General features: G+C 41.3%; 1 protein-coding gene across 4 annotated transcripts in view; it reads left to right on the forward strand.

The window, feature by feature from the left end:
- The window catches only part of sdk2a (sidekick cell adhesion molecule 2a), a 134,359-nt gene that overhangs the window by 49,735 nt on the left and 69,033 nt on the right, over nt 1-15,591 (forward strand). The gene's annotated exons all lie outside the window — the stretch shown is intronic.

Below are 15,591 nucleotides of genomic sequence, written 5' to 3' on the forward strand. Positions count from 1 at the left end.
CAGATGTCCACATACTTTTGGCTATATAGTGTATTTTCTCTACTAAATTTGTCTAAGAATTAATGTCTTGTGAATCACACTCTTGCCTTTAACCTGTACTGTGATTTGATTATTATGCTCAGTTCGCGTTCTTGTATATTAATAACAATTAGCTGGCTAGTTTGTTGTAATTATACAGTCATTATTCAAAACAGAGAATGGACTCATAGATTGTTCTGCCCTGAACCACAACAGGAGGTGGACTATTCTTCAGTGAATGTTGAGTAGTGGGTGATATGGGCAAAAAATTATATCATGGTAGAGCTTATTTAAATCATTGCTATATTTATATACACTCCCCGTCTACTTTATTAGGAACATATGTATACTTGCACATACAGTTATCTAATCAGCCAATCATGTGGCAGCTGTGCAGTGCATAAAATCATGAAGATACAGGTCAAGATCTTCAGTTAATGTTCACATCAGAGATCAGAATGGGGGAAAAAAGTGATCTCTGTGACTTTAACCGTGGCATGATTGTTGGTGCCAGATGGGTTGGTTTGAGTATTTCAGAAACTGCTGATCTCTTGGGAATTTCACACACATCAGTCTCTAGAGTTTACACAGAATGGTGCAAAAAACAAAAAACATCCTGTGTGTGGAGGCTCTGCAGGCTGAAACACCTTGTTGATTAGAATGACCAGACTGGTTTGAGCTGACAGGAAGTCTATAGTAACTCAAAGAGTAACTCTTTACAACCGTGGTGAGCAGAAAAGCATCTCAGAATGCACAACATCTCAAACCTTGAAGCAGAGCTTCAACAGCAGAAGACCACATCAGAGTCCAATCCTTTCAGCCAAGAACAGGACTCGGAGGCTATTATGGGCACAGACTCACTGAAACTGGATATATCCACTATATCCTTCCTGGCAACTCCAACCAATCTGGCCATTTTCCTCTGACATCTCTTATCAACAAGGTGTTTCCACCCACAGAACTGTCGCTCACTCAGTATTTTTTGTTTTTCTGTGTAAACTCTAGACTGTTGTGTGTGAAACTCCCAGGAGATCAGCAGTTTCTGAAATATTCAAACTAGTTTCTGAAATATACGAATATCCATGCCACGATCAAAGTCACAGAGATCACACTTTTTCTCCATTCTGATGTTTGATGTGAACATTACCTGAATCTCTTGACCTGTATCTGCATGATTTTTTGCATTGCGCTACTGTCACATGATTGGCTGATTAGATAACTACATGAATATGCAGGTGTAAAGGTGTTCCTGAGTTTGATCGTGAGCTAAGGTTACTGATTATGAGTTTTCATGGTCTCCCCAAGTCTGTGTGGGTTTTATACAGTTTCTCCAGTTTCCTCCCGCCTCCCAAAATGATACTGGTAGGTGAATTGGCCCTAGATGTGAATATGTGTACGCATGGTGCTCTGCAGTGGACTCACATGTGTCACACCCGTTGTTCCCGGGATCCATTGTGACAATGACCAGGATAGAGTGGTTACTTGGTCACTGAAGGTGAATTTTACTGGCCTTTAGTGCAGTCACTGAGCAGGACTACACATTAATTAGCATTTCCCATTTACACAAATACATTTTGACAACATTTTTTCTTAATAACTCACATACATTTGATTACTAACTGATCAGTGACAGCAATTTGGAGGTGAAAGTATGAAAGTGAGAAGGTCACTGAAATAGAGACAGTAATTTTCAGGTGATCAGACCATGCATTGTTTTTTTTTGTCACACGCAACAAATGTGCAGTAGAAAATCATATTCTCATTTTTTCCCTTGTTGTTTAGTTTTTTTGTCTGTTAAATCACATTCTGTGTGGATTATGTGTAACTAGTGGTTTTATTATATGTGTTCCCTATCAGTGTAACAGTATAGGCCTTATATGTTAAGACAATATACGTTAATTGCAACCAATATACTAGATGAAAGGCCATACCACCCACTACTAGTGAGTGTATTTTTATAATCTATTTGATACAATTTTATTTATACAGCATTATTATGATGAGCTACCTTTACAATTTGTGGTGGCGATTGATGACTGTTGGTTGGCCTGTGGGATTGTTTGTGAAAAATTGTGTGAAATACAGCACCATCCCATCATGTTCCCTAGACAATACCAATTTCTTTTCATCAAAACAAATGAAAATTCAGATTCAATACTGTTGCTAACTGCATTGCTAACATTCAACTCTCTTTGAGCACAAATACAATCCTTCTCTCTCTCTCGGTCTCTCTCTCTTTTTCACTATCTTGTGCTCTCTCACTAACAGTAAAAAAAAAGGAATTGATCAGAAATTCTTCATGGCATCATACTGTAAATTGCCTCAAGCTTGTTAGACATAGACGCTGTATGTAAAAATAGTGTACGTTTTACACGTACCTTGTAGTAACGTACCTTGTAGTGCACGTTTAACTTTCCCAAAGTATTCACAATAAAATATTCCTGGGCCTGGAGTTAGAGTAAGGAAAGAACCTCTGGTGTAATTATGGTGAAGGCTGAAAGAGAAAGGAATAGTGAGAGACATTTAGTTCTGAGGATTAGTCATTTTTCTACATGACAGGTCACTCTTTAATTGTCTGTCTCAAACAGGTGAAAGTGTTAGGATGTTCTTATGGAAGAAAGAGCGAGGTCGTGGGACCTGGAAGTGTTTCATCCTGGAAGACAATTGAGAAATTGTACTCAGGGCCAGAGGAGAGAGAGCTGGTGACAGTGATGAGGCAGACTATGTCAATCCCAAGAGAGGCTATAAATGATGTGCCTCTAGAAGAAAAAAGGAACGTGTAGCAGGTCGCAGGTGTCGAGTGACAAACAGAAGGCTGCAGATTGTGACACAGATCTCTGGCATTTTCATATGAAAGAGCGATACGCTAATAAATGTCTTTAAGGTGCTGTCTATGTCTGACCTTTTGGTTTTAATTATTGTATGGAGACATTTAAAAAAGATATCTATTTAAGAAAAAAACTGTATCTAACAGTAACAGTTGAAGAGTCTCTGATAAATTATGTAGACGTCAGACAGCTGAAAAGTGCGAAATGTTGTTAGCATACCACAGAGACTTCCTGTGTCAGGGCTTATGAGGCAAAAGACCATACGAGCTCTTGTCAGGGGTGGACAAGTCACTAGCCCAGGCACCCAGGACAAACAGGTTGCATGTCCCTGCTATTACTTTTTTATGCATAGCTGCCTGGTGAATTTTATTTTAGTAGGTGTAAATAATAGTTAGATAGTAGACTTTTTTCTCTCGTCTACCACAGAAAGAAAAAAGCCATATTGACTTTCTTAAAGTAGTTTTTACTTCATATGTATCTTTAAAAGGGGTGTAACAATAAACAAAATTCTAATTCGATATGATACAGTGGTATCTTGATGCATTGCTTTGGCAATAGTTTCAATTTTCAATTGATTAAAACATTCAGCATTATAAAAGTATAATAATTAAAATTTAATATTGACACAGCGTTTGTGTGATCCAGCCAGACTCTAAACAGCATATAATTAAACAAAAGCTGTGCATCAACATGTAGCAAAAATAAACATGGCAAATTAAACATTAGCTCGGTGGCCAAGAGATCTAATGTGCACTCTTGTGCAGGGTTGCCAGATCTCAGCAAAATCTCCACCCCAACTACATTCAAAAACTGGCCAAAAAGACCTGAAACTAGCCCAAAACACTGGACACTGGAAAAGGGAATCGCATTTTTCCTTGTTTCTAAACCTATGTGTGGAAAACAAGTTCACCATGGTGCACACACATTTCTGATTAGGAGAGGGATGTTTTTCAAACCCCTGTAGCCTCTCCTGATTTGAGATATAGAAGAACCTACTTTTTCAGAGGAGGGAGTGTTGGCTTGATTAAGTTTAAATGTTTATGACACCTCACATAATGACAAATGACAAATTCATGACAAATAGCCTACTTTACTATATAGTCTGTTGAATGTATTGTCCAAAAACGTAGATGTGTTGAATGGAGAGCCTTGTATCGAGCGATGCAATGTGATACACAGTGTCGTTACAGCCCTAATGTTTAAATGTAACCAGTTCCAACTGCTTCTTGTTTCATGATGGTGCAAACGCTACTAGTGCATCACTCACCACCTGTTGCGCTGCACACATCAAATAAGGATGCATTTGGGGAACTATTTTTACTATGGTGACTAGGGGTGTCATAAAACATCGATATACTGATGCATCTTTGGGACATCAATGGTTTAAACTTACATTTAAATGGGTAATTTGCATTTGCTAGCTGTTTCACATTGTAGTCTATTAGACTACTGTTTAATGAACATGAACATGTTACATGAACAAGATAGTGAGCTCTTGAATTACTGTCTCCTGAAGCCCCACTTCCTTTTTCTGGTGAGGAGAACAAACCTTTAGCTTTCTAATGACTCACTAATACACACATACACAAGAGCAACAATTTCCCAGCCAGAACCCCCCCCCCCCTCCCCCCCAGATTAAAGATGTTATTTATTCTCTCAAGGAAATCAGGTCTTGCAGGAGTATTCATATATTCCATATTATGAAAGCATATTACTTAGTGTCTCAAAGATGTCTTTAAGTGATTTTAATCAAAGTCTCCATTTAGGCTTTTTCAGACTACCGCCTCTGTGATTATCACACTAGCATTAAAGTCTCTTAATGGGTTTCATGTAAATATGTTCATTTGTGATTTTCTCTACTGCTTCATCTTCCTGAATATTGTAGATTGTAGAGATTATCTAGGGGATTATAACAGAGATAAAAAAAAACCTCATGATGTGTGTTTATCCAGATCTGAAAGTGGGTCTCACATATTGAAAATAAAAGCCTGAAAAATGCGGACCCTGCCAACCTCCATCTGGCATTCTGTCGGCCAGCCATTTACTGATAATCGTTTCTAAAAGTGGAGGACTAACAGACGTTTTATGATGCAAATTGCAAACGGTTTCTCAGCGTAGAACGGCAAGTACCATTAATCCCAAATCACTCAGCCTGCACACTGGTGCCAAGAGCATTAGGCCCCTTGTTACCAGCACAGGGACTTTATTACTAGTTCTAGCAACTTTTAAGTTATAGCAAACTCAAAAAAGCAATTTTTAGTAGACATTAGTTACTTGCATGCACTCACTATAGCACGATTCATCTAACAGCTGCTGGTAAGGCAAGTTGAGAAAGTCAGTTACAATCCTCAACCACCAGCAGTGTGTCTCAATCCTGCATGATCCCATGTGCCAAATAAGGCATAAACATGACAGGGTGTGCTGTTACAGGAAAATAAACAATGATGGGGTGGTATGGTGCTACCTTGACATTGATTATTTTCCAATAGCAGCACATCCCAAAGTGTTTTCTTTCTTTTATACCACAGCATTTTGTTGATGTTTACAACTTTTTAATTAAAGAAGGACACATCATACTTTTTTGTTTGTTTATAGTTATGTTTAATACTGTGGAATGTCTGCAAAACACATTAGTTTCTGTTATCACTTACATTATAACGGATATACATAGTCGCTCCCTCACCAGTCTCTCTTTTTTTTATAGAGAAAATGGAAAGCACAAAGATCTCCATCCTGAAGTCTTTCCAATGTTGGAAAACTTAAAGATAATACTTTACTTCTCACTCTTACAAAGTGTTAAAAATGTGTTTAAAAATGCTAAAAACGTTTCCTTACACAAAACTTCATCATAATGACAATTATAATCCCTTCATATGGAGCGTCTGTCAGTCCCTGTGTAGGTTGTTACTACTGACACATTAAAGTATTATAACGGGTGCTGTAATATATACCTTGCAGCCAGCAATATTGTTAGAGCTGCTATTACAGAAAATTGATCAACACCTTCAGACCAATCAGAATCAAGCATTAAGCAGCAATGTGGTAGTTGTGTGTGAGTGTGTTTTCTTTGTCTCCACTTACAATTTTTAAGTGCAGCAGTAAAAGCATGACGAATAAAAGACCAAGACTAAGAGATGAATAAAATGTCAAATGTGCAAGAAAGAAGCTAAAAGTTTTTTTTTGAAGTTATGTAACTTCAACAATAACCTCTCACACAGTGTAACGATGTAGCAAAAGTGCTGTGCATGTAATTTCTTTACCCCCCTCTCTTTCCCTCTTTTTTAAGTGCTCCTGAATATTTATAAGATGGTGTCAAAAAAAGAGCTAACCTTGATATTACAACATAAGTTCAACCTCATGTTGCACCTTTCCAGCCACTGCTTCCAATACTCTTGCATATAAATTGGGTTTGTCAAAGGAAGGGTGCAGAGTCGTTTCTTGGGCGGGATGGAAACTTTTTCCAATATGACCAAGGTACTTATTCTTACTTCTTCTTTTGGTTAGGGGAGAGGGTGGAGTACACAAAAACACCTCCTCCAGACTCAGGCACGCAAAAACAACACAACGCAACCCAGCTGCAAGAGCTTGGAAGAAATGGAAGAACAAAATTGGAGTAGCCAACTATTGCCTAGAAGCAATGAGTGTTGTGTTTTTCAGCACAAGGCAAGACTTTGTAATGCTGTTTGAATGGCTATTGATTTGTCAGGGCTGGGTTTGTCGGCAGGTGATAGCTTCATTAGAATGACAGGAGTGATGCTGTGTGCTTTCTGTATTCACTGGCAGGACAGCTGGTGATGGCATCAAATGGGCTGATTTATAAAGGGAACTAATTGGCAATGGTGTTCTTATTACCGATAATTAATGATGGCAGCGGAACAAAACATTGACCCTTGTTTTGTAATGTCTTCCATTAGCAACATTGTAAGACATTGGCAGTAGGAGGGGGCCTAAATTCCCTTAAAAATGTGAACTAATGGTCACCTGGGTTCTTTTTATATCCCTGTTTGTAAAGAGCAGGAGAGAGTTTTAGCATTCTAATATATGCACATGAAAAAGGTAGCTCCATTCTATAGTTTTTATAATGTGCATAATGTGCTAATCCACATCGGGTTTCTCCTTCATGCACTGCCCTTTCCCAAGTCTAAAAGAAACCGCTTGCATATTTAGTCTATTTTTAAAGGTGTGGTCAGTCTTGCTCCAGCTCCTAAATTCCAGGAAGTTTGTCTGTCTCAATGCCACACTAACCACAGTGTGTCCTCTCAGCCTGCCTCAGTTCTGCTGACTACAGAGGTTACTTGTGGTCGTCCGTTCTTGGCAAGGCCATCGCCATCTAAATTTGTGTGTCCACCCATGAAATAATTAGCGCTCCCAAATAGAGTCTCTCCACTCTTTTGTTTTGGTGCCATGGCCCTCAGCTACCACAGCAAAAATATCCTGTAATTGAGAGTCAGAATGAGATTCACTGCAGAGTCATCTTAATTAAGCTGAGAGAACAGTGCTGTTAGAATAACGCCAGGCTTTGAAAGTAGGGCTGCAGTGTTTTTTCCTCATTTCTGCTTTTGCCTCTTTTTAAACAGCATTGCTCTAGCTATCCAAACACTGGCGAGAAAGGTAAGGAGTGGCTCACCATGCACTGATACATGGCTCCAGGGTCAGGAGGCACTGATGAGACATTTATGGAAGCTGCACTCAAGCTATGGCTGGACAGGGACTGGAGCCAGCAAGTGCTTTGGGAGTGGGAGGGAGTCCCAAGGCACCGATAATTACACTGCCTCTGTGCACCAGCAACTCTGTTAGGAAGAATGATGGGAGAAAATGGTGGTCAAAAGGTCTGCTGGAAGTGTGTGCACGAAATGAAGTGGTGGGACATATTGTAATTTGCCAGCTCACCACCAAGAACGGGCCTGGACAAGAAGCCACCGTTTATACAACTGATTGTTTCATCCCCCGCATCAAAGTGATTTTTTTGCACACAGCATCCAACCAGTCATGTACCTCAATCAGACTCTAAGATTGTTTCATGGCTCGCTTGCTGTGTTCCCATATACACTGCTGCTGTAACTAGGGTGATCACAGTTTCTTTTGGAGTCTTTTCTTGCCGAAGTAGGGTTTACTGACTATTCTGTTGGCTGTGGCCAGATTGGTAGGGATGCTTGTTTGTTTTTCTCATTACCTTATTCTTTTAATGAGCCAGTCTGGTGTTGTGGCAAAATCTAGGACAAAATGCACTTTTCTGGTTACTGTTTTGGCAGGCAGTTCAGAAAGTTACAGAGGCTTGTTCGTGTATGTGTGTGATCTATGTGCTGGAAATTACAGTATTTTCACAAATAAAACTCTACCGTATATGCCTGTGTCGACATTAGTGATATTTTCCCTTCTGTACTGACCTCCTACCAGCAGTTTTTATTGCATATGCATCACTTTTGTACATTTTGATTATAATATTTAGTGCTCCTTTTGAATGTAGTGTGTAACCCATTTTTCATCATTTTAACTGTCAAATGATCATTTTTAGTCAGATAATGAGATACTCCTTGTAGCACTGACAGCTTGGGCACTAAAACTGACTGTTTTTGTGCAATCTCTTTATTTATTTATTTATTTTCCATTATTTTTAATTAGTTCGTTTATAGTGTTTGCTTTTATGTACCATGTCAACCATTTTTGTCACTTTGATTCTCTTTAATAAGATAATTATTCTCAGTTATTTAAACTTAGTTTGGCTGGACACATTCATTCGTTCATGTTTAGTGACCACTTTTTCCTGGTTAGGGTCACAGTGAATCCAGAGCATGTCTTGGAAATACTGGGAATAATGCGGGAATAGAACCTGGATAGGTTGCCAGTCAATCGCAGGCCACCATTTACACACTCATTCACACCTGTGGGAGGAAAGTGGAGAACCCAGAGGAAATGCACACAGAGAACATGGGAAACTCCACACAGACCTAAGCTGAAGATCGAACTTGGAGTCCTGGACCTGTGAGGTAGCAATGTTAACCACTGGCGCAACACTGGCTGGCTACATGTAAACAAATTTTTTTTAAAAAATTACAGCTTCAAAAGTGTGGTCAAGTTTTGTTTGGTCTTTCTTTGCTTTTTTTTCAGCTTAGGTTTTATCAGCTTGGTCTCTGGTCTGACTGATGAGCTCAGGGCAGAATGGGAAGTTAATTCTGGAAATGGCATCAATGATGAAATGGCGAGAGAGAGAGAGAGAGAGATAGAAAGAGAGAGAACATACTATTGATATAAACTTAAACAATTAGAAAATACTCAGTTTAGGCAAATGTTAAAAGTCAAAATGTATATTTACATTCACAAGAGCGGGACATGCATTAGGATTTAATGACATGTAACAGTGACTATAACAGCCAAATTGTCTCAGTTTTACAGAACAGATGCCCTCAAATGTATGACACTTGGAATATTTTTAAATTAAAACGTGCGTGTTTGATGCACACAAAGCTATATTAGCTGGGTAAATGGTTCTCTTTCTCATGGCTCTGCATTCACATAGATTGGGCTAAAACCACTTCTCCAAGGAATGTTGAAGCCTTAATACTCACATTTACATGATGGTATATGTCACTAACTGACATTTTATGGCATTTTAAACATTCATTAAAAATAATGGTTTGAACACAACGTTAAAAAAAGGATACTAAACATTATGATTAATATATGTAACAATATGTGAGTAATAATGAAAAAAGTGCAGCACAGAGGGAAAGATATCATTGATTGGAGGTGTTGTTCAGACAGTAGATTTACATCACACTACATTGTCCATTGTGTGTGGAGAAAGTTTAAGAGAAAACTCCAAGAACTAGTGCTAAAACTGAGTTAAAAACTATCTTAGATAAAAGCCTGGTGAATGGCGACCGTGAATGCTTGACACATGACGGAATGATGAATTCTTTTGAAATATGACTGTTGTACCCGTGAGCAATCAGAAGCAGTAAAGAAAAAGCTGAAATGTGTGTGAACGATGTTCTTTATGTGAGATGTGTCCCTCAGCCTTGTACTAGATAAATAAAGCGGTGTCCAGGCGAGCCCCTCCCTGCTTTGGTAGACTGGCTGGTGTAAATGTAATGAAGGTAGATAGTAATTCTTTTCTCTGTCAAAGCCACACATCCATTAGCACATACAACCAATCCTGCCACTCAGAACTACACCAGCCAGTCCTCTTTCTTTCGCTCTCCACACGCTGATAGGAATCACAATTGGCAGCCTTTCCGCACCCATATATTACAATGCCAGCCACCGGATACAGCACAGTGCTGAACCATTAACACATGCTCAATCTTTCCAGTGCAGGGGGTTCATGTGGAAGTGGTGTATGAGGAGGAGAATGAGATATCTAGCGCCTTGTTACCCAGCACTCTACATCTCTGAGACACAGTTTAAATGACAAATAGAACAGATGGGCAACTGTGGTGCCTCTAATTCATTAATCTAGTCTGTTCTATAGCTGGGGTGCAACTAAGCCTCTAAATAACAGAGGTGTAATGAGTCCTAATTGCACGGCCTGTTTGTTTTGGGTTCACTCAAAACCTGGCAAGAGTCGTGTCTGATGGACAGCATGGCACACCGCGAGTGCAGGTGTCTGGTCATAATCAAAACTCGCAAAATCACCATGTGCTGAAGGAATGCTTTCCGACCACGCCGTCAGCTAATTAGGATCTAATTATCGAGGCGAGTCTAAACAATCTCAGCAGATGGCGGAACGTATGGAATTCCCATTTCATCGTCCTTGTTTGTTATCTTCCTCCATTACTGTTTGCCCTACTTTCTAAATTCAGTTCACTCCTCCCTCTGTATGCTAGCAGAGGGCACTCTCTTGTCTCCTCTTCCTGCAGTGTTCTTCCTCCCTCTCTTTCTTATTTTCTCTGGCTTTTTCTTCCCCCTAAAAATCGTTTGTCAATTTGCTCTTACCAATAGCACCTAAACTTGTTCCTTGCTCTCACTTGTTATCATTTCCACTTATTTCTGCCTAAATTCAACCGAGCAGACCATTGGAGAGGTGATTTTCCATGTTAAGCAGCATGTAATTACAGGATTAATATTGCCTTGTCCAAGAATGAAAATTGTTTGCTGTGCAAGTCCATCAAAGGCATCAGACTTCACAGGGTTCGCTGAAGGGGGTGGAGGTGGGGTGAGTGTAGGAAGGGGGCTCTGATTGCCTGCCTCTGGAGGCATTGGCTGGGGGCAAGAAATAGTTGTGCAAGGGAAATGTGCACTTAGGTGCACAGTATCTCATTAATCAGTGGTTGGCGTTCATGGCAACTCTTGGGTATACATTGTGCCAAGCACTGTGGTGCCTAATTAAGTCCGAGATACACATCCCAAGACACACAGATTCCCCTGATGCTGAGTCAGAGAGCGGGAATTAAAAGGTAGAAAGAGAGAGATGAGCAAAGAACAGAGGAAGAAAGAACATGCAGGAAAGAAGAAGATTGTGCAGGACAAACTGGCATTAAAACAGGTGAAAGAAGGAAGAATAGAAGGAAGGAAGGAAGGAATGAAGAAAGAAAGAAAGAAAGAAAGAAAGAAAGAAAAAGAAAAGAGATGTGTGGAGGCATTGTGGTGATGCAACTTGCAGGCTCTGATAATTCAATCTGCTGGCCATTGACTGCCCCCCTTCACTGCACTGTCTTCACTCCTAATTAGATCTTGGTTTGATAGCTCAATGCTGCCTCTAATTGCGTTTGAGCAACGTCACCAGGCTCCCCACAGCTCCGTAGATCAAAGTCGCAATGCCATGCTGCATTACACCTCAGTTAATCTCATCAATTACACATCCATTAACCCTCGGCGACCTATTCATAGTCTGCACACACGCAGTGGCGCCCAGCCTTACCCAGCAAGGTAATGAAATTCAGCTCCGCATATTGTCATGCAGATTGAATTGTAACCAGAATTAAACAAAGTAATGCTGAGTTTCTTATTGTTCCCTCCATCTCGTTTATAAATAACGCTGCTTTGCAGTTAAGAGCCTTTAGCATTTGCATTGCTTCCTGCTACGCAACGCCTCCATGGCATTTCCAATCGTCCTGTGTAGGTGTTTTACAGGCCATAAACACACATTGAGCAAGCAGCATCTGTTATGGACCTGAGCTTGGATGGGAGCTATACAGATGTAAGCTCGTTGGCCATTACTCAAAATTAATACAGGGAAAGATGGATCAGGGGGTTTCTAATGCATTGTTTGGCTATGTCGATTTTTTTCCCCTCGCCCTGTACAAATGCAAGCTGCTGTGTGTATGGTTTGAGCAGTAATGGGCTCCTTCACCTTGCTGCCAGGGCGGAGGGCAGTTCTCCCACTCAGGGAAGTTGATGAAGTATAAATCGACGGGGTGCTGGTTGTCACGGTGACAAGGCTCGCTGACAGAGTGACGGAGCAGGCTGACCTTCAACGCAACCCACGAGTGGAGAGAGAGATTGTCCCTATGCCAGCCCTTACAACTCACCTAAAAGCAACCATACACATACATGCACACAATCTAGGGTTACTGGGCCAAAGGCACAAGCTTTGCTCTGGATATAGGTCATTATCATTTGGGGACGGCATAGCAAAATGTTTGAGGAGCATGTTTTTTAGAGACCCTGCCTGCTTGTTTGTTTACATCAAGGTGGATGCAGCACTGTGGTGAACTGGCCCTGACTGGCTTAGCCACACTCACACGCAGGTCCCAGACAATGATTAAATAGAGCATGATGTGGCCACTTTTTCCATTGAAATATAAAGGGGGGAAATTGCGAGTGCTGAATATGAGCCCTCTCTGTATGATTGCATGCCAGCATGGTGCCCTGCAAAAGAATAATGGGGCATGTTTTATGGATCCTGCCTGTTGCCCATTGCCTTTGTCTGTGCTCTATTAAAATTCTGTGTGCAGCAGGTGAGGCAAGAGTGGAGCAGTACCACCAAATTTGACTTCAGCCATCAGGTTAAAAGAAGGTGCTGTTTTTATGGCAGTTCTGGCAATCACACCGAGCCCAAGGACGCTCAAGAGGGGTGGCCAGCGATAGACGCTTGGAGGCCAGCCGCTAACACGGTTCCCCCACAGCAAGCTCTTCTGCTACTGAGAAACCTCCCTCAGGCTCTCCATCTGGACCTGTGTTCTCTGGCACCTCCGCCTCTGCTCACACTCGCACAAGCTGCGTGTAAAAATTACCTCCACAAGTCGCACTTGGCTGCCGACCCGCGTAGGCCGGCACAAAAAACGGGAAACATGTCCCTGCCGACCCCCTGCTGAATATCTGTAGCAAAAGAGTACCTGCCACCTCTAAAGCATATGGGCTCTAATGAGAAATGGCAACTGCATTACAACTTTGGAAGGCTGTGTTTGGGATTTTCCAGACTAGGGGATTCTAATTGTGTATCTGTCTGTAACAGAAAGAGAGATAGGAGGCCACTGTGAGTGAGAGGAAGTGTTCTAGTCTCTGACATAGCTCCTGTAGATCAAAGGCTTATATTGAGCTGCTCAGTCTAGACCACCAGCGTTCGCTCTCACACATACTCATACTCTCATTGTGGAACAAACTCAGAGTGGGATTGTACAACCCTGTGTATAAATAGCATTTGTCTGCTGCTCTGTAACACTCCTTATCATCTTTGGCATGATGCAGCAGAGAAGGTTAAACTAATTACTCCAACTTTACATCAAAAGTTTCAAGTAGTCAAATTGTTCCAAACTGTAGCAGTGCACATATTTCAAGAAAATGAATTCCTCCACGTCTGTGGGAAAACAGGCATTATTAGCCAGCTCCAGCAGTGAAACTTCTACCTGTTTTCTCTCTACGATTCCACCCACGGACCAACCCTCACTCTGCACTGAGGGAGCAATTACTGCGAGCCTCAACCCTTTTCGATGGGGCCGCTCATCTCTTTTCAAATGCAGGTGCATTGTTATAGAAGAGCGAGCAGCACGGGGGCGCACATGCCTTTCTGTATCGGCGGGTATATGCGCCATGGAGCCTCCATTGGCATTGGCACGCAATTGTCTATTTTGTTATCTGCTGCTTTTAGGCAATCAGTGCTGGGGTTTGGTTTTTGCATGTGGAGGTCCCTAATGGTGCTGTATTTATAAAGCTGGATGGCTAAGTGGATGGACCTGCACGCTGGCAGAGGAACATTTACCCAGAGGAGAAAATGAGGCTATTGTTGAAGGCTGGAGGGAATTGTGCTTTGGGGAGGTGGGGGGTTTTGTCATTTATGAAGGTTGTTACCCAGTGGTAATGATTTGAGGAGCGGCAGGGGACATTAAATCGTTTGATTAGGCTGCTGATGGTCTGCCGGTATCAAATATGGAGGATGAGGAGGATCATCCTTTCCTAATTGAACGTGTGTGTGTGTGTGTGTGTGTGTGTGTAAGAGAGTAAGTAATAAAAGTTCTTTGAATGTATCCATGTGGGTGTCATGTCACACTTATGTGTCTGAACTCCACAGATATGCCCTGAAGCACTTTCATCTGTTTGTGCGTGTGTGCGTGTCTTCATGTGCGTGTATTATAGTACTTTTATTACACAGTCTACCCTCTTCTCTATCAGCTCATTGTCTTCTCCACTGAACTGAGGGCTGTATATCCCTCCCCAGCTCCCACAGGGCAGAAAATATCAGCCCTCTCTGATTTCAGATGTAACAGCTCCACCAATCACTCATTGAAGAATTCAGCCATGCCGCAAGGCGTGCCAGCTTATTGCCGCAATTAATATGAGCTTTAATTAGATTTCACCAAACACTGTGACCATCAACTCTCACATCATCTATGTAGAACAAGTCAGTGTGGTCGATACGTCGGGTCATGTGCTAATCACGCATGGGTAATGAAAGCACTTTGTCTCCTGGGTTCGAGGCTTCTGCCTGTAAAGTGTGCCCCCGAGTCTAGATAATCCACCTGTATTACAAAGCCTAAAGATGAATGGAGGCACAAGGAGATCATAGCTCATTCTGTCACCTTCGCCAGGCGAACTGCTCCATCTTGGAGCACTCTTGAACGTCTTCGCTCAGTTATGCCAGCACAGCGCTGGGAGTCATACTCCATCTTCTGTCTAGTATATGTTCACACACACTGGCTGAGCAGCAGTTCTCTTCAGGGTACACTACAGGCTGCATTCCCAAACACTCTTTAAGCCTAATTGCACCGGCAATAGTGAATCTTCACTGAATGTTTTGTTGTCTAGGACTGGCTTTAATCTGTGTACTGGACCTGAGTAACCAAGCATTTCACAAATAAATCACTGGCGGCTCAGCAATTAAAGTTCTGAACTTGTTGTAAGTTCAAATCACACAACTGCCAGAGAGCTACTTTTGGCACCTTGAGCAAGCTTCAGTTACTTGGATCATATCCTGTCTCACTTGTACAGTTTGCATCCCCCATGGTATTTGAATAGAAATGAGAAAAAATGTACCTCTTTTTCACAATTAACCTACAAATTAAACTAAGTCAAAAATGACTGTGGGTGTTACTTGCAATACAACAACAATCCAAAATATTAGTCAAAATTAATAAAATAGTTTTGCTATGATCTGCTCCAGCCCAGTTTTGAAGGAGGCAGTGTATGATTTGCCAGAGTTATAACAGATATGTCACAAAAGAATGGGCAAATATTCACCGAGCAATTTGAACTGACATGTTGGAAAAATGTGTGGGTGGGTGGGTTACAGAGTGAATATTATAACTGAGACCATCCAAAAGCTGTTCAGAGGGTATGAAAGAGATAGAGGGCAGGTATAAAGCAAATA

Source organism: Pangasianodon hypophthalmus, chromosome 13 (assembly GCF_027358585.1).
Source record: "Pangasianodon hypophthalmus isolate fPanHyp1 chromosome 13, fPanHyp1.pri, whole genome shotgun sequence".
Taxonomy (NCBI): domain Eukaryota; kingdom Metazoa; phylum Chordata; class Actinopteri; order Siluriformes; family Pangasiidae; genus Pangasianodon; species Pangasianodon hypophthalmus.